The 25,744-nt window shown below is 39.8% G+C and overlaps 1 protein-coding gene across 4 annotated transcripts in view; it reads right to left on the bottom strand.

The window, feature by feature from the left end:
• Positions 1 to 25,744, bottom strand: part of LOC108703350 (pro-neuregulin-3, membrane-bound isoform-like) — a 500,441-nt gene that overhangs the window by 355,063 nt on the left and 119,634 nt on the right. The window lies entirely within an intron of this gene.

The raw sequence follows: 25,744 nt of genomic DNA, 5'->3' as shown, positions 1-25,744 counted from the left end.
TCTACTAAGAATTATTTCAGTTCCCGTGTGATATAGTTAATGCAATCTGGATCAGCTAATAGGCTCTCATTTAATCTCCATGTGGGTTGTACAATAGGGGAGGTCTGTAGGTCCAGAATTTCAACATGAGGTCGTGATCTGACCAAGCACAAAAATAAATTTTGGAGTTTAATATCCTAGAGCTATCTTGGTTATTGGCTAGGATATAGTCTATCCTGGAGTAACTATGGTGAACATGTGATAGTGTGTATATTATTTTCAGTTGCTATTGGCTTTCCACCATGAATCAGTCAGGCCATGGACTTTGTGTTTTTTTATGCTTTGTTGTGGAAATATGTGTAGCTCTGTCTAGGGCATGATTAAAAGTCTCCTGCCCATATAGTCCTTGCTTTTGGGAGGTGTGCTAATTTACCTAATATTGTTTTGAAAAAAGAGAGTGGTGTGTTGTTCGGTGTGTAAGTGGAGATTATAGTATATTGTGTATCATAGAGTGTTTCTTGAAGTATAATATATTGTCCCTGACTGTCAAGTATAGTTTTTTTAATAATGAATGGGAACCTATTATGTAAAAATATATAAACCCCTTTGTGCTTGCTTGTCATGGAGGATAATAAAAAACCTGGTATAATTCTTATGGAAGAATTTTGGGTGGGAGGCCAAGGTAAAATATGTCCGAAGAGAGGCGGTTGTAAGTCTGAAATGCTGCCCCTCTTTTTGCTGGGGAGTTGAGACCATTTGCATTATGAGATATGATTTTAATTGACATTAATATGACCATAACGTATTTTAATTTTGCTATATCCACAGGTCATGGCATGGATCTCAAGTCCCCATCTTAACCATATTTGTATCCAAAACTGCCCTTGCATAACCATAAAATACATAATCCCCACCTCCAGGGTAAAACATGTAAACATAATAAAATAAGTAACAAACATAAACAGTAACTTAAAGTGGACCTGTCACCCAGACATAAAAAGCTATATAATAAAAGTCAATTTCAAAATAAACATGAAACCCAAATTCTTTTTTTTAACAAAGCATTCATAGCTATTGTAAAATGATTTGAATATCTCAACTGTCAATCAAATACTTTAGGCATAGAGGTGGGGCAGACAATTACTTTCACTTTCCATTCAGCATTTACTAGATTTCACTGCTCTCCCCACCTTCCCCCTCTCTCTTTACCATTTAATTGTGTAGCCAGTGCATGGGGATGGACATCAGCCCCCCCATTCTGGTGCACAAACAAGGTTTTTAGATGCTGCAAAACTTGCCTTAATACCAGTGTCCACAAAATGGCTGCAGCCTGCTTGCTATAATTATGGATTCCCAGAACTAAGGAAACAAGATTCAAATGATTTATATCATGTAATAAAAGTTCATTTTGCTTGACTAACGTGATAAAATAGGATTTGGAATATTTTTTTTGGTGACGGGTTCACTTAATGATATTGTAGTGATTTAACACTTTAGGTGAGCACTAGAGCTTTGCCGTTTACCTCCTAGTCCAACAAAAAATAATGTGCCCTCATTTTCCCTTTGTTCCCATTTTTATTTTTCTATATTGGTATATATATTATATCAAACATACTGTATTGTCTTGCTAAGTTCAGCCCTTTCCTCTGAATGCATTCTTTCACAAAACATAAACAAAACAACTATCCACAGTTTTTACACTATCCTTTCATAAAAGTATTTGCATTATTTTTTATATTATGCACATCTTGATATTAAAGGAGAGGTGTCAATGATTTAATACATCTGCCTTTATTCTTGTTTAATACTTCTGCCTTTATTCTTGTTTCATACTATGACCTCTATTAGGTGTAGTAGCTGCAGGACACAATACTTAGGGGCCGATTCATGAAGCTCGAGTGAAGGATTCGAATGAAAAAAATTCGAATTTCAAAGTATTTTTTTGGTACTTCGACCATCGAATTGGTTAAATTTGTTCGAATTCGAACGAAATCGAACGAATCGAACGAAAAATCGTTCGACTATTCGACCATTCGATAGTCGAAGTACTTCCCCTTTAAAAAAAACTTCGACCCTTTACTTCGGCAGGTAAAACCTACCGAAGTCAATGTTAGCCTATGGGGAAGGTCCCCATAGGCTTGCCTGTGATTTTTTGATCGAAGGATTTTCCTTCGATCGTTGGATTAAAATCCTTCGAATCGTTCGATTCGAAGGATTTAATCGTTCGATCGATCGCAGGATTAGCGCTAAATCCTTCGACTTCGATATTCGAAGTCGAAGGATTTCAATTCGAGGGTCGAATTTCGAAGTATTTTTAACTTCGAAATTCGACCCTTAATGAATCTGCCCCTTAATGTGTAGTAGTAATGTATAAGAAGGTAATCTATTTTACACATTTTATTTTATATCCAAATGATGCGGATAGTATTTGTGTTGTTCAAGTATATTGGGAATGAAGGAAAAGATTGGGAGTGAAGGTTATTTTGTATATCTCTCTCACTAACATCACAGACAAAGAAATATTAAGGACGTATTTCACTGGTTATTTTCATTATATTGTGCGCATTTGTCTTGAAATGAATGTTTTCAGTTGACTGTTTGTCATTGATTCCTATGTCTTGTTAACATTCTGTAATAACTGTATGTTCTTATTCAGTATTCACCTTATTTTCCCTGCAGGTTTTATTTTTCATTTATACATTAGGGTCTATTTACGATATTTGCTACTGCAGGTCTTGCTCTGGGGGCTAGGTAAATGAACAAGCATCAGATGGATCACTAGCTGACAGAAATGTCTCACTGACATTGGCTTATCTTTGGAGTATTCTGACAGTTCTGTGAATCTAGTCCATGAGGTAGCTTTTGCAAAAGAAAAGAAGAAAAATGCCTCTAATGGGACAACAGCACTATTGTTTTTCACCTGTTCTCTGCTTAAATTAATGATGCTGCCATAAACAGAACCACAGCTGAATGTATGATATATATGTGGTATACCATACATACAGTAAAAAGTCAATAATGATTCACTTTCCATTTTGTAAAACAAATTAAAACACATAGGAAATCCTGCAACTTCATATTGACACAAGGGCTCATAAAGTATTCCAAGCCAGTAAATATAAAAGTAAAAAAAAATTATATACCATTTAATCAGCATACACAGTCACTCACTTCTTTTTAAAAGAAGCTGTGACCAATCAACATACATGACATACAGTAACAACCACATTTATTTAAACATGTATCACCAAATAAAGTATGGTACAGATAGGGGTTTCATGATGTTATAACTAGTTTCAGGTTTCTTTCCCTGAAGCACCAAGTGAGATTCTAAAACAGATGAGCTGCCCAAGAGTGTGATTAACATGCTAAAAATGGATAGATAATTAATTATTAAAAGTTTGATTTTTTATGTTTTTTTATTTTCTAAAATACTGATTTATAGATATACAGTAGTTCCCACTCCCCATATCCTTTTGAAATTGTGTGTCAATTCTGCATCACCCATGTATTTCTTTAGTAGGCCCTTATTTTCATTAACATAATCTCTACTCATTTTACCAAACTTTTGTGTATATAGAATGTGTTATGTTTGTCTACACAACTTTACAATTACAGATCACCACTAGTGATAATCAACATTTTTTGCCAAAAAAATTAAGTCCATAGACTCCAATGGGTGAAAAAAAAAACAGTTGTGTGTCAAAAAAGACAATAGTTGCCCATAGACTTCAATGCATTTTGGTAAATTTTTGCAGTTTCACAAAATTTTTGTTGAAGCAAAATAGGTCAGATTTGCTCACTAATAACTATTTACTATAATAAAGTGTGGTTAGTGATCTTTCGAAAGAGCAACCACATGGTTCATCTTGGTAAAACACATTTGCAGTGTTCTGTATAGTGTAATACTCAGAATCTGAATTTTAAAAAAAGTTAAATTCATATCTATTTAATATGTATGTCTATTTTTATTTGTATAGCGCTCCTTGAGGGCAAAGCACTGTACAGCAGAACAATAAATCAGTAAACCAAACAGAGGGTCATTGTAATAGTTAATACAAATAAGTATAAAAATACAATACACATAAATATATACACATAAATATAAAGTTCTGTTACAATACAGATTAAGTGCTTAGTGTCACGGAGACAAAAGGATAGAGGTCCCAGCTCCATATAGATTATAGTCTAAAGGGAAGGGACAGCCCTTGTAGAATGGGCCTTTAAACCCTCCGGAGCTAGCTTGCCTTGAACTTCATAGGCTTTTAAAATGCATAAGGAAAGCCATCTGCTGATGGTTGAAATTGCAGCAGCCTCAGTCTGTCTGTTTTTTCCAAATGACAGCTCCAGGTAACGCTTCAGGCAACGAACCAGGTTTATTTTAACCAGCTCTTCTGAGTTTTCCATATCCCCCGAAAAGACAGGGAGAGAACTTCCTTCCTCAAATGAAAAGTAGAGACCACCTTTGGGAGAAAGGATTTTGCAGGTTTCAAGGTATCATGGAAAAAGGAGATATGTCCTTGAGCACAGGAAACGGCCTGCAATTCTCCTACTCTACATGCCGAGGAGATAGCAAATAAAAACAGTGTCTTGAGGAGCCAAACTGAGACAGAGTCCAGAGGCTCAAATGGTAACATGGATAAGGATCTCAGCACTAGTGGAAGACTCCACACAGGAGGCACTTTGTTGATTGGAGGCCGTACCTTAAGAACTGCCTTATGACTGTAAGGTCTGTAGACCAGGGTTTACCTGACAGAGCAGAAAGAGCTGAGGAATGCACCCTAAGGGTTCTGTATTGTAGACCCTCATCCAGGCCTGACTGCGGAAAACCTGAGTAAGGGTAGCCTCCTCCACAACAGCTTGTGGGAGCTCCAGCAATGAAATCTTTCCCATACTTTGTAGTAGGTGGAAGATTTTGAAGATTTTCTCGCTTTGAGCAAGGTGTCTATCACTCCTTGAGGAAGACCTAGAGTAGCCAATCTTTTGTGCTCAACCTCCAAGCCTGTAAGGACAGAGCTGTCAGATTCGGGTGTAATAGCAGACCCTGGCTCAACAGGTCCCTCATCCTGGGGAGAGGCCATGGAGGGGCTGTTGAAATTTAGAGAAGCAGGCGATACCAAGGCCTGTGTGGCCAGTTTGGTGCAATCAGGATCAGCTCGCCCCTTTCCTGGATACAATTTTGAAGAACTCTCAGGCAGAGCCAGGCCATGCGCGAAATTACGCTCCAGCGCGCATGCGCGAAATTACGCTCCAGCGCGCATGCGCAAAATTATGCTCCAGCATGCATGCGCGAAATGGTGTTCGCCCATGCGCAAAATGGTGTTTGCGCATGCACGAAATGGTGTTCGCACATGCACGAAATGGTGTTCGCGCATGAGCAGAGACGCATTTTCGTTAAAGTTACACTAGGCAGTCTGGGAGAAACGGGACCAGACACGGGGTAGGCGACAGAGCAGGTACGTGCCTGGTGCCCCCCCAGCTTCACGCCCTAGGCACGTGCCTACTCTGCCTACCCCTAGTTCCGGCCCTGCTCTCAGGATAAGCAGGAATGCATATTCCGGTTTGAACGACCATGTTTGAAGCAGAGCATCAATCCCCTCTGCTGTTGGGAAGTATTTCCTTGAGAAAAATACTGGAAGTTTGGAATTGAGATGGGAAGCTAGAAGGTCGATTTCCGGTAGACCCCCATCTTTCCACTGGACTCTGAAAAATCTCTTGGTTCAAAGCCCATTCATGGCATGAGATACTGTTTCGGCTTAGGAAGTCTGCTTCCTGATTGTCTACCCTCGGGAGATGGTCCGCTGTCAGAGAGGACAGATTGCTCTCTGCCCATTGGAGAATAGGCTGGACTTCCCGCAGGAGAGATCTGCTCCTTGTTCCCCCTTGTTTCTTGACATAGGCTACCGCACTGGTATTGTCTATGAGGAGCTTGACCAAGGATCCCTTCAGAGCCTCGGCAAAAGTGAACAGAGCCAATTTTACTGCTCTTATCTCCAGGATGTTAGAAAGAACGTTGGTCTCAGGAGAAGTCCACAATCCCTGTGCCCATTCCTGGTCCAATCGGGCTCCCCAGCCCCTGGCTGAGGCCTTGGTGGTCAGGATTTTCCAATGTGGATGGGACAAGGGAAAACCTCTTGCCAGATTCCTCTCCGACGTCCACCAGTGCAGGGAATAACTAAAGGACTGGGAATCCACTGATCCCAGTTTTTATCCACCCTGTTCCATTGGTCCAGGAAAAGGGATTGGGCTGTCCTCATGTGCCATCTTGTCCACTTTGTGACCGGGATGGATGGAGTCATGGATCCCAAGAGAGACATAAGATCCCAGGCTGGAACTCTGTCTTTTGACAGGAAACCTGAGGCTAGACTAGCCAGTGCAAATCTTCTGCGGAGGAAGGGAAACTAAGTTCTCCCGGGTGTTGAAACAGGCCCCCGGATATATCAATGACTGAGAATGTGCCAGTTGGCTCTTCTCCCAATTCACAATACATCCGTGGGAGTTTAGGAAAGTAATGACTCAATCTCGCTGTATTAGCAGAGTTTCCTCTTTCCTGTAAGACAACAAGATGTCGTCCAGGTAGTACCAAATTGAAATTCCTTCCAGTCTCAGTGATGCAATCAGGTTAACTAAGACCTTCGAGAAAACTCTCGGGGCAGTGGACAAGCCTAATGGCAGGCATCAGAACTGGAAGTGTTTTTCTGCAACAGCGAAGCAAAGAAAGCACTGATGAGAAGCTGCTACAGGTATGTGCAGTTAGGCATCCCTCAGGTCAATAGAAAGGAACTAATCGATTGGAAGGACTGCTGTGATGATGGAGAAAATGGATTCCATCTTGAATTTTTTCACTCTCAAATGTTTGTTGATTAGTTTTAGATCCAGGATGGGTCTCCATCCCCCTGAAGTCTTCTTTACCAGGAAAAGTACAGAATAGAACCCCTTTTTTTTGCTGTGCTGGTGGAACCGGAGACACCACCTGTTCTCCTATTAGCCATTGCAGGTAATGATCTAAAGCTTCTCTTCGCTCCCCTTTCCTTGGGAAAGTCGAAGAGACAAAGTGATCTCCTACAGGCACTTTGATGAACTCTAGACAATATCCTCTTGTAAGAATGTCCAACACCCATTGGTTTGAGATGGTATAGAGCCACTGCTCCTGAAAAACTGTCAGCCTGGCTACTACCTGCCCCGTGATGGGCGGATAGTCAGGATGACTTCTTACCAGGCTGGGAAGACTTGGACTTGTCATTTCTTGAGAAAGAAGCCTGTCCCTTACTCCAAGTAAAGGGCTTGTAACTTTCCCGTGAATACATAGCAGGCTGCTGCCCAGTTTTTAATCTCCCTGAGCCACGAAAAATGGAGGACTTGAAGTGCACGGGTTTCAGTTTCTTCTTTTATTGGGGTAAAAATTTACTTTTTCCACGAAGCCTTGGAAATCACATCATTCAATTTTGAACTGAATAGACGTCCTCCTTCAAAAGGCAAAGTGCATATACTCATTTTGGAAGAGACATCCGCGGCCCAGGGCCTAAGCCAGGGGGCTTGGTGAGACCCTACTCAAAAGGCCATGGAGTGGGCTGCCAATCTGGTGAGATCTATAGCCCCTTCTGATATAAATCCAGTGGCCAACTTAAGCTCTGCAAGTCTAGAAGAAATCTCTTTCTTATCCACCCCCTCTGCAAGGGCAAGGTCAATACCATCGATCCAGAAGGACATAGCCTTAGCAACTGAAATGAGAGCCACTGCTGGTTTGCAAGCTGCAAGCTGCCACTTGAAAGGCTTTTCTGAGATCTGAATCTACTTTTCAATCCATGGGGTCTCGCAGGACAGAGCTGTCGTCAATGGGTAAGGTAGTCTTCTTTGCTAAATGAATGACCGCTGGATCAACTGAGGGAGCAGAAATCCAGTCCTTAAAAGGATACAGCTTGTAGAATCTTGTATCCTGGGACAGAAAAAAAGACCTTCTTGGCCACTTTAAGCCATTCGGTTTTGATAAGCTAAGAAACCTCCTGGAAGAGAGGAAAATTCTGTTGATTCTTAGAGGGAGTTGGTAGAACTTTAAGGGTGATATCTTCCATAACCCTGTATTCCCTCACTTGCTAAAAATCCATCCAGCCACTTATTAAAGCTACTGTACCTTGTACATTGTAGAACAATTTGTAAATTGTAAAAAAAAAATAGTAGAATGCTGTTTTATTTTATGAAGCAATGACTTTTGAACACACTCTACAAGAAAGCCCATTCAAAAGACTCAAAACATAGTCAGTAAATATACAATAACTGTATACTCTTAAACATTCAATAAACCCCTTATTGCAAATCTCTTGAACATATCGTGTCATATTTGGCAAATGCTGGTACTCACTGCTTTAAACACCGAAATTACCATTTTTATACCTGTGTTCACTGGTTCTAATGAAACAAATTTTCTCTAAATTGCATTTATGTGTTTAATGCACTGTCCTGTCAATGAAATGAGAATTCCTTAGCCAATATAGTAATTTTGTTTATTAAAGTAATTTCCTCTGAGCTGGCATTGGGGAGGCCTATTCATCAAAATTTGAAAATTATCATTTTTTTTATTAAAAAAGACTCAAAAACTCACCAAACTTGAATGTGCACTTATTTATTAAAAAAACAAATATAAACTAAATTGCTTAAAACATGAAAATAAAAACTCACACAGTGTAATTGGATTCTTCTCTTTATTTTCAATGAGTCTGTCACATTAAAAACAATATAAATTGGGGGAAAAAAAGCTTGCTAGGACAACTCTAGTGGGCCTCTGCATGAACTCACCAGATTTTACATTTACTGTAAGTTTCAAGTTTTTTTGCACTTAATAATCTCAAAAATTGCATCTTCAGAAACTGTAATTCGACTGTGAGTTTTAGCACAAACAAAACCTTGAATCATGGTTAAAAACATTAATTCAGATGTTAAATTTAGAGGCTCTAAAAGGACTAATTGTCTAAATTTAAATTTGTGCAAATCTAAGTTTTTTTATACTGTACAGTATGTCAAATAATCGTACAATTTAGAAAAATGTCATGTCTTCCCTGGGGAGATGTTGAACTCAAGGAATTGATTACACAAATAATGGTGCTCACAATGAATATATAGACTGGTAATCATAGAAGCGGCAGGCAGAGACACAAAAGGTGGCAAACAAGCAAAGTTGAGTTACAGGTCAGGAGTCAGAACCGGGGAATCCAAAAGCGGGGCTAGGAGGGACAAAAGGGTAAAGAAACAAGGCAGGTACTGGAACAGGACTCAGAAATCAGGAACAAGGAACCAGAGGGGGTCACAAGAACTTGGAACTTTTATAGGATCAGAAATTACAGGACCCAGAGGCAAGATCACAGCAACAGCTTAATGACCAAGCCCTGGGCAAAGGTCAGGGGCAGTCTTATAAAGGGCCAGGATTGGATAATGAAATACAGATGGGAATAACGAGATGGGCGGAGAGATAAAGCAGAAGACAGGAGTATAACAGGAACAACAATAATAATGAACAGGAAAGCAAATTGAATCAAGCAGCTCCAGGCAGTATTTTTAAACTGCAATGTGTTTATTTAGCAGTGTAAGCACAAAATACTGCCTGGAGCTGCTTGATTCAATTTGCTTTCCTGATATCGTATCCCAAGGAGTGACACAGACACCTGAACCTGCAGCCGTAAGGAACTGAACATTGGGGTCTGAATCAGAAAAACTTCTTTATTAATAATAATGAACAAGCCAACACTAAGGACCTCCAGTGGCACAACAGGTAAATGAACAAGTTACGCAGTCCAAAGTTTGAAACCCAGCAAGTCCAATTTTTTTTTTATTATTTTTTCCTATTAAAGAATCTGAATTTTAAAAAGTGATCAATTAAAATCATAACAAACCCTCACATTTGTATTTTTTCATAAATTTTAATGGGTCTAAAAGTTAAAAAAAACATTTTATTCATGATTTTATTGAAAATTTGTGTTTTTTTTTTAACCATTTTTCAAATTCATGATGTTTAACCAAAAAAAACAAATATTGAGAAAAAAATATAACCATTGATAAATAACCTCCTTAGTGCTGTGTTATATTTAACTAAAGTTAAATGCTCCACACCCTAAACAAATATAATATTGCTTATCATAGATCAATTATGTATCTGACTCTGTAAAAGCTGGCTATTATTGTTAGAAGCACATTGATATGATGCATTTTCTTGAGTATTTTTTTACAAACAAGAGGACAGCTACAGTGTATGGAAGCAAGACAGATAAACAAATAATATATATAAAATGCACCTTAGATTAAATATGTTTTTGATAAGTAAAAATATTTTAGCTGTTTTAGCACATCTTTACTTTTGTTTTGAGCTATGCAAGACCTGCAAATCCTTTCTAAATGCATTAGTTAATGGGAATTTTTTCTTATGTTGTCTTTTTTGCCTCTGCAACACTTTTGTCTTGGCGACATTTTAGTTTGTAAAATTTTTCGTGCCAGATTTTTGCTGAAAAATGTGCTGATGGTGAATGCGGAGTTTCATTGCAAATCCATGCTTGCAGAAAAAAATTGCTCTTTACTATTTGTCATTAAGAATATGTAGGAGATGATATAGTGGTGAACAAAAATATTTGCAGTGTATATATTGTAAAAAAAAAAAAAGTTGCACAGCTTGGAAAAAGTAAAAAGCAATTCTGGGGAAATTGACTTTTCAACAGACTGCTATCTTAATAAATCTGCCAATAAAAAAAGATAAAGTCATAAAGATAGGTACATCTATACACAAAAGTTGATATAACACATTTTTGAGATGGTTGTATTATTGTTAAATCATACTATATATTAATGGCCAGGCATATATTAATGGCCAGGCACATTTTTTAATAGTAAATATTCTTAAATATTTTCCAACCACAAAAGTAATAATTTGAGAATTTGAGAAGACATATTATTATTATTATTATTATTATTATTATATAAAATAGATCTTTAAACAAATATGCTGGCTAGTGGATGATACATGAATGATACAAGGAATAATTAGTGGAGGATAGTGTTTTAACTGTGGTGAGTTCTAATATCACATTTTGATTACTCTGCCCCTATGACACACATTATAATCTGTTTTATATGGAGCCAATTAACCAGCCTGCAAGTTTTTGAAGTACCCAGAGGAAACCCATGCAAAGGAGATTATACAAATTCCTTGAAGAACCAAGGACCCAGTGCTGCAACACTGACATTTTGTTGATTTGATATTGACCATACTGTTCAAATTTTGGTTCTTCGTTACACTTTATAGAAATGAGTGCAAAAAAGGATGTTTCTCAGGTAGTTTTACATTTTATGTTGGAACTAATATTAGTTCTTATAAGTCTAATGTTAAAAAAGTTAGACATATTTCGGGGTTTTGTCGTTGTTATATTTAACAATTAATACTGTCCAGAATAATGAGGTAGTCTCTGTCAGCAAATGTGGGAACATAGTTTTAGAGATTTCTCACTTGTATAGATTAAAATCTCCAATCAGTACACTACCAAATTTCCAAAGTACCGCTCCACGAAACAACATACTTTTGATTTCCAGACCAAACATTCCACTAACATTCCACTAAGAGTAGGTGTACCCTAGAAAACTATGCATCATTAGAAAGAGCAGATTCTGGCAAATTAAAAATGGGTAAATATATAAATAAATGTACTCCAAACTACCAAGTTGCAATTTTTATACGTTATAATTTTTTATAGAATTTGGTGAATTTTAAAAAAAATGACCACAGAGCTTCCAATCTACTGCATCATATCTCCCACACAGCATTAGGTGCCAATATAAAACACCCTAAATATGAATGCCAGGAGTCCACTGAACAGAGCTATACAGATGGTAATTCATGATACTCAAAATAAACACATTTACATCATTTTGGGGGGGGGGCAAAGGTATAAAAAGTACGTTCACCCCAGAAAAACATATATTTTTGGAAAGAACACATTCTTCCAAATCTAAATTGTATACATGTACAGTGTGTATGCATTTCTTTTTACTCCAAAGCACCAAGCCACAAACTTTTCCCAAATTTGCCAATTTTGGTGACATTTCCAAAAATCACCTTAAAACTTCCAACCTGCAGCATATTATGTACCACATACTATTAGGTATCAAAATAAACGACCCTAAAGATAAAATCTTGGGGCTGCTGAACAGTTTGATGCCCAATGTAAATAGATTTATTTAAATACATGCCATGTAAATACCCCAAAATCTACCTTGTGCATACTTATTTGATGGTTTACATTTACACTATATTTATAAATATTGGCAGTTTTATGTGGGATAAAAGCTACAAAAAGTACTGGTGACCCATAAAAACATATATATTTGAAAAGAACACATTCTGGCAAATCCAAAATGGTTAATTGTGTATTTTTACTCCAAGCTATCCAACTGCAAAGCTGTGCTAAAGGCAGCGGCTTTCATGACATTTCTGAAAATTGCCTAAAAATAAGGCAATTGGCCCCATTGATCTCACTATATCCCTTACATACAAGAGGTCTACTGAACAGTTTGATGCCACATATGCATAGATATACCAAAGCAGCTGGCATGTGTGGACCCCAAATAAAAATAGTGCATTTGAAATTTCTCAGATGCTAATTTGCCTTCTGTGAACAAAGTCCCCTGACTGCATATTATGTGCCACAAGACCACATAACAGTACAAAGACCCCCCAAAACCATATATTTTGTTAAAGTACACATTCAGATGAATCCAAAATTATGTCTTTCTACTTCAAACTACCATACTGAAAAACTATGCTAGAGGCAGCAGTTTTTATGAAATTTCTGAAAATCGCCTAAAAATATTGCAATTGGCCACATTTATCTCACCCAGTTTCTTACATACCATGGTAAAACACCCTAAATATGAATTCCAAAATTCTAGTTTGATGCCCAATATGCATAGATATACCAAAAGCAGCTGGCATGTGCGGACTCCAAATGAAAATAGTACATATAAATTTTCTCTGCTGCCAATTCGGCTTCTGCAAACAAAGCACCCTGCCTGCATATTATGCATCATGAAAACATAAAGACACCAGAAAGCCATATATTTTTGGAAATTACACATTCTGATGAATCCAAAATGGGTACATATTTCTTTCTACACCACACTACCAAACTTCAAAGCTTTCCTAAAATTTGCCATTTTTATGACATTTCTGAAAATCACCTGGAAATTTTATGATTTACCTCATTTATTTTGCACAGTTTCTTCCCTAGATAAAACATTATAAATATGTATTACAGAGGTCTACTGAACAGTTGATGCCCAATATTCTTAGATTTATCAAAGTATACGGCATATAGGGACTCAAAAATGAAATTAGTGCATGTGAATTTTCTCAGCTGCCAATTCGGCTTCTGCAAACAAACCCCCTATTTGCATATTATGCATCGTAAGACCCTCTAAAAACAAAAAGACCCCAGAAAACCATATATTTTTGGAAAGTACACATTCTGATGAATCCAAAATGGGTACATATAAGACCCCAGAAAACCATATATTTTTGGAAAGTACACATTCTGATGAATCCAAAATGGGTACATATTTCTTTCTACACCAAACTACCAAACTTCAAAGCTTTCCTAAAATTTGCCGTTTTTTTATGACATTTCCGAAAATCACCTGGAAATTTTATGATTTACCTCATTTATTTTGCAAAGTTTCTTCCATACAAAGATAAAACATCCTAAATATGTATTACAGAGGTCTACTGAACAGTTGATGCCCAATATTCTTAGATTTATCAAAGTATATGACATATAGGGACTCAAAAATGAAAATTGTGCATATGAATTTTCTCAGCTGCCAATTCTGCTTCTGCAAACAAACCTCCTATTTGCGTATTATGCATCATAGGACCCTCTTAAAATAAAAAGACCCCAGAAAACCATATATTTTTGGAAAGTACACATTCTGATGAATCCAAAATGGGTACATATTTCTTTCTACACCAAACTACCAAACTTCAAAGCTTTCCTAAAATTTGCAGTTTTTATGACATTTCCGAAAATCACCTGGAAATTTTATGATTTCCCTCATTTACTTTGCACAGTTTCTTCCATACAAATTGTATCGTAAGACCCTCTAAAAACAAAAAGACCCCAGAAATAGGGATGTAGCGAACGTCGGAAAAAAAGTTCGCGAACATATTCGCGAACTTGCGTCAAAAATGCGAACGGTTCGCGAACGTCGCGAACCCCATAGACTTCAATGGGAAGGCGAATTTTAAAAGCTAGAAAAGACATTTCTGGCCAGAAAAATGATTTTAAAGTTGTTTAAAGGGTGCAACGACCTGGACAGTGCCATGCCAGAGGGGGATCAAGGGCAAAAATGTTTCTAAAAAATCCATTGTTGACACAGCGCTGCGTTTTGTGCTGTAAAGGGCAGAAATCACACTACATTTCTAAACCTGTGTAATAAAATGCTTTAAAACGTCCGGCGTCTACATGCCAATCAAGTCGTGTAAAAGTTACAGCCTGTTCACACGCAAAGACGAAACGCGGTGCTTACTGCAACGCAAAAAGACGCAAAGAGCTTTAATGAATGATACCGTCAAGTGAGCAAATAATAGTTTTTAATTACTAGTTGCTTGTCACCTCCAGGATGTTCGTCCTGTTGGTGGCAATATTTCTGTAGTGGTGTGTTTAGCAGTCACCGTGCTTGTGCGCACGTGCACGGTCAGGCAGAGGTAATTCAATGTACAGTGAAGCGAACCAAAAAACACTGATTCTGCAGTGTGGGCCCAGTTTTGGTCTACTTTATTGATCACCTGCGGTGACCATAAAAGATGCGATTTTGCCACTGTTGCAGAACCCTGAAAAATTAGGCATGTGTACTTTCCTGAAAAATTATGTTTTTTTTGTCGCAGCCACTGAACCAGAAGTCCAGAAACAATATGCCATATAAATGCTGAAAATATTAATTTTTTTTTGTGGCAGCCACTGCAGCACAGAGGCCAGAAAAAATATGCCATATAAATGCAAACAATATTAATTTTTTTTTTGTCGCAGCCACTGCAGCACAGAGGCCAGGAAAAATATGCCATATAAATGCTAACAATATACATTTTTTTGGTCGCAGCCACTGAAGCACAGAGGCCAGGAAAAATATGCCATATAAATGCTGAAAATATTCTGTTTTTTTGGTCGCAGCCACTGAAGCACAGAGGCCAGGAAAAATATGCCATATAAATGCTGAAAATATTCTGTTTTTTTTAGTCGCAGCCACTGAAGCACAGAGGCCAGAAAAAATATGCCATATAAATGCTGAAAATATTCATTTTTTTTGTCACAGCCACTGAAGCACAGAGGCCAGAAAAAATATGCCATATAAATGCTGAAAATATTCATTTATTTTTGTCGCAGCCACTGAAGCACAGAGGCCAGAAAAAATATGCCATATAAATGCTGAAAATATTCAATTTTTTTGGTCGCAGCCACTGAAGCACAGAGGCCAGGAAAAATATGCCATATAAATGCTGAAAATATTCTGTTTTTTTTAGTCGCAGCCACTGAAGCACAGAGGCCAGAAAAAATATGCCATATAAATGCTGAAAATATTCAATTTTTTTGGTCGCAGCCACTGAAGCACAGAGGCCAGGAAAAATATGCCATATAAATGCTGAAAATATTCTGTTTTTTTTAGTCGCAGCCACTGAAGCACAGAGGCCAGAAAAAATATGCCATATAAATGCTGAAAATATTCAATTTTTTTGGTCGCAGCCACTGAAGCACAGAGGCCAGGAAAAATATGCCATATAAATGCTGAAAATATTCTGTTTTTTTTGGTCGCAGCCACTGAAGCACAGAGGCCAGAAAAAATATGCCATATAAATGCTGAAAATATTCTGTTTTTTTTGGTCGCAGCCACTGAAGCACAGAGGCCAGAAAAACTCAGGATTTACCTGGATTCAAATTAAACCAGTAGGGTTTGCACCCTAGTTTGTAACGGTGGTGGAGGGAGGAGGACGCTAAAGGACAGCTGTATGTGGAGTCATGAGGCGTGCAGAGAAGGACAGCTGCATGGGGAGTCAGAATCAGAAACTCAGAACAAGTCTTCCGGCGTGCAGTAACCCTCCGAGATCCACCCCTCATTCATTTTAATAAAGGTCAGGTAATCCACACTTTTGTGACCTAGGCGAGTTCTCTTCTCAGTTACAATCCCTCCTGCTGCACTGAAGGTCCTTTCTGAGAGGACACTTGAGGCGGGGCAAGACAAGAGGTTCATGGCAAATTGTGACAGCTCTGGCCACAGATCAAGCCTGCGCACCCAGTAGTCCAGGGGTTCATCGCTCCTCAGAGTGTCGATATCTGCAGTTAATGCCAGGTAGTCCGCTACCTGCCGGTCGAGGCGTTCTTTGAGGGTGGATCCCGAAGGGTTCTGCCGCTGCCTTGGGCTGAAAAACATTTGCATGTCTGACGTTACAGAGTGGCCAAAGTGCTTTGTCCTTGCAGGTGCGCTCGTGGCAGGATTACTGGCACCTCTGCCCCTGGAATGTTGATGAGTTCCTGAAGTGACATCACCCTTAAAAGCATTGTACAACATGTTTTGCAGGCTGGTTTGTAAATGCAGCATCCTTTCAGACTTGTGGTATGTTGGTAACATTTCTGCCACTTTATGCTTGTACCGAGGGTCTAGTAGAGTCGCGACCCAGTACAGGTCCTTCTCCTTAAGCCTCTTGATACGGGGGTCCTTCAACAGGCATGACAGCATGAAAGACCCCATTCTCACAAGGTTGGATGCAGAGGTATCCATCTCAGCTTCCTCGTTATCAAGGACTGCATCATCCACGGTCTCCTCCCCCCAGCCACGTACAAGACCAGGGGTCCCCAAAAGGTCACCACCAGCCCCCTGGGAAGCCTGCTCCTGTTGGTCCTCCTCCTCCACAAAGCCACCTTCCTCCTCTGACTCCACTTCTGACACCTCTCCCTGCGTTGCAGCAGGTGCCTGGGTTCGTTCTGGTGATTCCGACCAGAAATCGTGCGCTTCCTGCTCCTCGTCACGCTGGTCTACAGCCTCATCTGTCACTCGTCGCACGGCACGCTCCAGGAAGAAAGCAAAGGGTATTAGGTCGCTGATGGTGCCTTCGGTGCGACTGACCATATTTGTAACCTCTTCAAAAGGGCGCATGAACCTGCAGGCATCGCGCATAAGCACCCAGTAACGGGGGAAAAAAATCCCCAGCTCTGCAGATCCAGTCCTACCACCCAGTTCAAACAGGTATTCGTTGACGGCTCTTTGTTGTTGCAGCAGACGTTCCAACATGAGGAGCGTTGAATTCCAGCGAGTCTGGCTGTCGCAAATCAAACGCCTGACTGGCATGTTGTACCGCTGCTGAATGTCAGCAAGGCGTGCCATGGCTGTATAGGAACGTCTGAAATGGGCCGACACCTTCCTGGACTGCCTGAGAACGTCCTGGAATCCTGGGTACTTTGAGACAAAACGTTGTACTATTAAATTCAGAACATGTGCCATGCAGGGCACATGTGTTAAATTGCCCAGTCTCAGTGCTGCCAACAGATTGCTTCCATTGTCACACACCACTTTTCCGATCTTCAGTTGGTGTGGGGTCAGCCACCGATCGGCCTGTGACTGCAGAGATGACAGGAGTACAGATCCGGTATGGTTTTTGCTTTCCAGGCACGTCATCCCCAAGACAGCATGACAACGGCGTACCTGGCACGTCGAATAGCCTAGGGGGAGCTGGGGGTGCACAGGTGTGGAGGAGGAGGAGGACCCAGCAGCAGAGGACGAAGAAGAGGAAGAAGACGAGGTAGAGAGCGAAGGAGGAGTAGAGGTGGTGGCAGAACCGCGTGCAATCCGTGGCGGTGACACCAACTCCACTGTCGTTGTTGAGCCACACATTTCCTGCTTCCCAGCCATGACCAAGTTCACCCAGTGGGCAGTGTAGGTGACATACCTGCCCTGACCATGCTTGGAGGACCATGCGTCAGTAGTCATATGGACCTTTGGCCCAACACTAAGTGACAGAGATGCGGTGACTTGGCTCTGCACATGGTGGTACAGGTGTGGTATTCCCTTTTTTGAAAAAAAATTGCGGCTGGGTACCTTCCACTGTGGTGTCCCAATTGCTACAAATTTGCGGAAGGCCTCAGAGTCCACCAGCTGGTATGGTAAAAGCTGGCGGGCTAAGAGTGCAGACAAGCCAGCTGTCAGACGCCGGGCAAGGGGGTGACTCGCAGACATTGGCTTCTTACGCTCAAACATGGCCCTCACAGAAATTTGGCTGGGGGCAGATGACTGGGAATGGGAACTGGTGGTCAAGGTGGAAGGCGGAGTGGAGGGTGGTTCAGACGGGTCAAGGACAGCAGAGGTAGAGCAGTAAGATGCTGGACCAGAAGGAGGGTGGCTTTTAGTTTGCCTGTTGCCTTTGAGGTGTTGCTCCCAAAGTGCTTTGTGCTTGCCGTTCATGTGCCTTCGCATAGAAGTTGTACCTATGTGGCTGTTGGGCTTCCCAAGACTCAGTTTCTGACTGCACTCATTGCAAATTACAACGCTTTTGTCAGAGGCACACACATTAAAAAAATCCCACACTGCTGACCTTTTTGAGGCTGGCAATCTGGGGGTAAAAGTAGAAGTCGGCGGCGTTGGCGGCAATGGCGGGTGCGTTGGCCGGCTGACCACAGGTGCCGATACATGTTGTTGCCCTACTGTTCCCTGCGAGCTGTCCTCCCTGCTTCTTCTAAGTCTTATTCTCCTCCTGCCTCTCTGACTCTCCGTCTCTCCATCTGAACTATCCTCCTCTTGCTCTCTTCTACTGGGCACCCACAAAACATCAATCTCCTCATCATCATTCTCCTCAGATGCATCAATTTCTTCTAACAGCTCACAGAAGGAAGCAGCAGCGGGGACCTCCTCGTCATCACTCATTATGTCCATCTCTGTTGTGTTCTCTGCCAGAATTAAATCTGGTGTAACGTCCTCATCTCCTTCATCTTCTTCTGCCAATAATGGTTGCGCATCACTCAGTTCAAGAAACTCATGTGAAAATAACTCCTCTGACTCCAGTGAAGAAGGGGCGCCGGTGGTGGAGGAAGTGTTACGTGGGGTGCCCATAGCAGTGGAGGATGAGGATGTTGTGGTAAAGTTAGAAACGGTAGAGGATGGGGTGTGCTGTGTAAGCCAGTCAACTACCTCTTCAGCATTTTGGGAGTTCAGGGTCATTGCCTTTTTAAAACTGGGCAATTTCCTAGGGCCACAGGATAGCATAGCAGCACGGCCCCTAGTGCCTCTGCGTGGCGGCCTGCCTTTGCCTGGCATTATTTTTAAAACAAAAACAACAACAACTCAGGTGGTGTTTCTGGAGACGGTATTATTATTGATATTTAGACAGAATGTGAACAAGCTCACAGAGCTAGATGGGAGTTGTTTGAAAATGAAGAAGAAGAAGAACACACTGGGCAAACAAGGCCTACAAGGTCAACGTATACACTACTACAGCAGTGGATACGGAATATATTATTGCTGCCTGAAAAACGTCACTCGGGTGGTGTTTCTAGAGACGGTATTATTATTGATATTTAGACAAAATGTGAGCAAGCTCACACAGCTAGATGGGAGTTGTTTGAAAATGAAGAAGAAGAAGAACACACTGGGCAAACAAGGCCTACAAGGTCAACGTATACACTACTACAGCAGTGGATACGGAATATATTATTGCTGCCTGAAAAACGTCACTCGGGTGGTGTTTCTAGAGACGGTATTATTATTGATATTTAGACAAAATGTGAACAAGCTCACACAGCTAGATGGGAGTTGTTTGAAAATGAAGAAGAAGAAGAACACACTGGGCAAACAAGGCCTACAAGGTCAACGTATACACTACTACAGCAGTGGATACGGAATATATTATTGCTGCCTGAAAAACGTCACTCGGGTGGTGTTTCTGGAGACGGTATTATTATTGATATTTAGACAGAATGTGAACAAGCTCACAGAGCTAGATGGCAGTGGTTTGAAAATGAAGAACACACTGGGCAAATAATGCCTACAAGGTCAACGTATACACTACAGCAGTGGTGGATACGGAATATATTATTGCTGCTTGAAAAACGTCACTCAGGTGGTGTTTCTGGAGACGGTATTATTATTGATATTTAGACAGAATGTGAAAAAGCTCACACAGCTAAGTGGCAGTGGTTTGAAAATGAAGAACACACTGGGCAAATAATGCCTACAAGGTCAACGTATACACTACAGCAGTGGTGGATACGGAATATATTATTGCTGCTTGAAAAACGTCACTCAGGTGGTGTTTCTGGAGACGGTATTATTATTGATATTTAGACAGAATGTGAACAAGCTCACACAGCTAAGTGGCAGTGGTTTGAAAATGAAGAACACACTGGGCAAATAATGCCTACAAGGTCAACGTATACACTACAGCAGTGGTGGATACGGAATATATTATTGCTGCTTGAAAAACGTCACTCGGGTGGTGTTTCTAGAGACGGTATTATTATTGATATTTAGACAAAATGTGAACAAGCTCACACAGCTAGATGGGAGTTGTTTGAAAATGAAGAAGAAGAAGAACACACTGGGCAAACAAGGCCTACAAGGTCAACGTATACACTACTACAGCAGTGGATACGGAATATATTATTGCTGCCTGAAAAACGTCACTCGGGTGGTGTTTCTGGAGACGGTATTATTATTGATATTTAGACAGAATGTGAACAAGCTCACAGAGCTAGATGGCAGTGGTTTGAAAATGAAGAACACACTGGGCAAATAATGCCTACAAGGTCAACGTATACACTACAGCAGTGGTGGATACGGAATATATTATTGCTGCTTGAAAAACGTCACTCAGGTGGTGTTTCTGGAGACGGTATTATTATTGATATTTAGACAGAATGTGAAAAAGCTCACACAGCTAAGTGGCAGTGGTTTGAAAATGAAGAACACACTGGGCAAATAATGCCTACAAGGTCAACGTATACACTACAGCAGTGGTGGATACGGAATATATTATTGCTGCTTGAAAAACGTCACTCAGGTGGTGTTTCTGGAGACGGTATTATTATTGATATTTAGACAGAATGTGAACAAGCTCACACAGCTAAGTGGCAGTGGTTTGAAAATGAAGAACACACTGGGCAAATAATGCCTACAAGGTCAACGTACAGTATACACTACAGCAGTGGTGGATACGGAATATATTATTGCTGCTTGAAAAACGTCACTCAGGTGGTGTTTCTGGAGACGGTATTATTATTGATATTTAGACAGAATGTGAACAAGCTCACACAGCTAAGTGGCAGTGGTTTGAAAATGAAGAACACACTGGGCAAATAATGCCTACAAGGTCAACGTATACACTACAGCAGTGGTGGATACGGAATATATTATTGCTGCTTGAAAAACGTCACTCAGGTGGTGTTTCTGGAGACGGTATTATTATTGATATTTAGACAGAATGTGAACAAGCTCACACAGCTAAGTGGCAGTGGTTTGAAAATGAAGAACACACTGGGCAAATAATGCCTACAAGGTCAACGTATACACTACAGCAGTGGTGGATACGGAATATATTATTGCTGCTTGAAAAACGTCACTCAGGTGGTGTTTCTGGAGACGGTATTATTATTGATATTTAGACAGAATGTGAACAAGCTCACACAGCTAGATGGCCACTGGGCAAATAATGCCTGCAAGTGCACTACTATTGGTGCACTACTATGAAGAACAGCAAACAGCACTGGACACCTTAAAGAACAGTAAGATAAGTAAAATAAAAAAAAAAATTATATGTATATTAAAAAAAAAAAATATTCTCGGGTTGGTGCTGCTGAACTACTAGGAGCAGCACAGTAGCACACCAGTCCCACTCCCCAACACTGCTAGACTAATAGCACTTGGCTGTTAAAGTAGCAAAGTAAAACAACAAAAAAGAAAATAAAAGCAGTCCTTACAAGGACTATTGGGTTATTACAGCAGTCAGCAGATGAGATCAGAAGAGATCAGTGCCCACAGCAGGCAGCTACATACAGAGCACTGCAGTAGAAGGTAGATTACTAGCCAGCAAAGCTACCCTAAAATGTCCCTCAAATCCCTGCAGACTTCTGTCCCTCCAATACAGAGCAGTATCAAGTAGATTACTAGCCAGCAAACTTACTATCAACTGTCCCTCAAATCAGTGAAATCACTAGCAGCTCTCTCCCTACACTAGCTCTTCCAAGCACACACAGGCAGAATGAAAAAACGCTGCAGGGCTTCAGTTTATATATGGAAGGGGAGTGGTCCAGGGGGTGTGGGGGTGGTCCAGGAGGGAGAGCTTCCTGATTGGCTGCCATGTATCTGCTGGTCTGGGGTGAGAGGTCAAAAAAAAGCGCCAGGTAAGGCGAACCCAAAATGGCGAACGTCGCGTGACGTTCGCGAACTTGCGGCGGACGCGAACAGCCGATGTTCGCGCGAACAAGTTCGCCGGCGAACAGTCCGCGACATCCCTACCTAGAAAACTATATCTTTTTGGAAAGTACACAGTCTGATGAATCCAAACTGGGCAAATGTATCTTTCTCCACATAAAAGAACTGCAAAGCTATGCTAAAAAATGTATAAGGCAAAAGCAATAACCAAAATGGAAAATAAGAAAAAGAAAAGAAATACATTGTGTAAAATAAAAGAATGTGAAATATGTGTGTGGAGCGTGCAATGTGTGTGTAGAATAGTGTAAATGTCAAACATGGGAGCAGGCAAGGCAGATAAATCAGCAGGTAGACATCCAAACATTCCAGGAGCAGCTCAGCAGGAAGGGGTCAGTGCACTCACATTCCACAGCTGCAGGCACCTGGTTATGTTGTGGGGTTGTCTGGCATGCAATCTGAAGGCTCAGAGGGGAGAAGCCTCTGCTCATTTCCTCAGGGATCCAGGTACTTGCCAGCTCAAGGACAGGGCCCGGTGCTGGGAGTCAGTCATTTTCTTCCCCAATGGCAAACATATTTATGACATAGCTTGCTGTTTGGGGGGGGGGTTGGGGCTGCGAACATATTATATATGTTCTCGGCATTTAGAGCCTTTGTCTGCCAGCATGTATAGAATACGTGTTTGGCAGGCAAAGCGTTAATGCCAAACATTGGCAAGTACAAGTTGTCGAAGGTGTTAAAGAAGTCAGTGGAAGATATGCAGATCCTATTAGACTGTTTTTAACCCAATCAGCATTTTAGAAGTTTTCTGGGGGTTTTTCACTACAAATTGTCCAAAAAGTTTAATTTTTAATGGTTTTTGGATTTTTTTTAGTACATCATTCAGGGCTTTTTTAATTTCAACTTTTTATATTCAGATATTTTAATAAATTCTAAATGGTTTTATAGTTTGTGAGTTTAGATGTGGTTTCAATAACCTCTAAAACCACTACAATTGAGCCTTTAATAAATAAAGCCTCCATGAGATTGGATAGCAGAATATTTTTTAAGGACTTGCATTTTTAGAATGTTTGCTACTGAATTACATTTTGGTGTAAAAATATGGACATTTTGGGCTTGGTTAACAAAAAAATCTGCTTAATAACTATGCTTATTAAATACATGTAACCATGATTTAATATTTTGCTTATTAACTCCCACAGAGATATGTGAATAGCCTCATAAAAACGTTATGGTAATGAGAGGGATTATTGTAAGTGGTTACCAGTCAATTAATACAATAACAAGGTTCATGAACTGTAGTGATTTAAATTTATATTCATAGGTTGAACTGTAAAACCCTCTGTACAGAGATGAGTATAAAATTGCTAAATAACATTCAGTTGTAATTATACAAGTCTGTCACAATGAATTATTTAGGATTACCCAGTGTAGACATATTCTAGTTTATTCTGCTTAAAACAACAAGCATTAAAGGGGTAGTTCACCTTTGAGATAACTTTTAGTGTGATGTAGAGAGTGATATTCTGACACAATTTGCCTTTGGTTTTCATTTTTTTTTTAGATACCCTAAGAGAGTGATTTATCAATTCAAATTTTTTGCCACAAAAACTCGAATTATATTTTCGAAAACTTGAATGTCTGGTATTTATTAAGCAAAAATAACCACAAATGTAGAAAATCGGCATCTAAAAGCTGTCAAGTTCATATTGAAGTCAGTGGGAGTTGTCCTTGGCAATATTCAAGCAAATGTTTGAATTCAAGTTTTCACATACTAATTCGTGTTTTCAAGTATGTAAACTTACAAAAAGTATTTGCTTAAAATTGACTCAAAAGAGATGACATTCTCATAATTCACAGCAAATAAGCAGTACATTTATATTTTATTGGAGAGACCTAATCTTGTGTTTCCATTTTGGATTGTATTTTCAAAAAAAGGATACAATTAAAAGAAATCAAAATAAAAAGGACCTTTTCTGACTGTGAAACAGCCATATCAAAGGTTTAAAAGCAAAATTAAAACCAAAATGTCATATGAAACATATTTGTCTTTTTATATTCTAGGAGCTAATTCAGCAAATCTGGCAGACAGTGAATGATGGAGTACAAGTATTTGAAATAGGCACCAACATAATAAATACACTCATAAGACTGTTGGGAGATTTTCTCTGTTCCAAAAGTGTGACAGAATACTGATAATGTTAATAGGATAGCCAGGGGTCAGTGAAAAAAATTGTCAATCATCAATCAATCAATGTCTGCTTATTCATAGACAGCATATGTATCAGTCAATACATATGCATAAAGAACCAGTTTATTAAGTGAAAATATTTTTTTTTACATTTAGGGGGGTATTTAAAACTCGAATGTTTCTCATTATTTAAAGAATAAACCAAATTGGACCTAATTCCCAACTACAATTTGGCTTAATGTAATAAAATATCAGAATGGAAATTGTACATGCGAGAAAAGTTGAGACAAAACTGTGTCAGTTTGAAATGTGTGACTAATTGTTGCCAGAAAACCAAAAATTTTCCTTATTTTCAAATGAGTCAAACAACCCAAAACCCTTGAAAATCATGAATACAAAAGCATCTTCCAATTGTAAAATTTACATCTGCCATTAACTTTTACATGACTTAAGTTTTGACTGGTGTATTTTCAGATTAAAATTTTTAGCAGCATTGAAGCATAATAAATCTGAGTTTTTTCCTCTAAAAATTAAGATTTTTTTCCACTTAAAAACTCAACCAGAAAAATTTGAGGCTTAATAAACAGTCCCCTTAAAGCCTATATCTGTGTATATTGACAATAAATATCCTATTTCATATGATAAAAGATTTAAATCTATATTTCTGTGAACATGTGCCTTATGGTTAAATCTCCTTGTGGATAAAACAGATTGTAAAAAAAGGTTAAAGCAGCAGTGCACTAATATGGAAGCAAATTCATTTTGATAAACTGTGCACAAGTTGTTGCACAGTTTTTTCTAGCTGCATTTGTGTTCAGCCGGGGCATTTCTGGTGTGTCGTTAATTGGAGTCTTAGGGGCAGATTTATTAAGGTTTAAATTGTAAATTTGAATTTGAACTTTCGAGTTGGATTTTTGGTCAAAACTCCCAAATTAGAGTTGGGAATAATTCTGTAATAATATTACCTGTGCGGTGGGGTCGCCCGCCACGCCATCATCGGGGACGCCCGCCGTGTGGTTCTGTGGCGCCGGATCCAGCGCCATCTTGATCTCTAGGGCGCGCGCGTGCGCCTGCGCGCCTCTTAAAGGTACAGGCACGCTGGCGCGATTACGCCAGCACGCATTGGCGCACGTTTTGGCG

This window comes from Xenopus laevis, chromosome 7S (genome assembly GCF_017654675.1).
Source record: "Xenopus laevis strain J_2021 chromosome 7S, Xenopus_laevis_v10.1, whole genome shotgun sequence".
Classification (NCBI taxonomy): domain Eukaryota; kingdom Metazoa; phylum Chordata; class Amphibia; order Anura; family Pipidae; genus Xenopus; species Xenopus laevis.
This window is presented reverse-complemented; position numbering and strand designations above follow the sequence as displayed.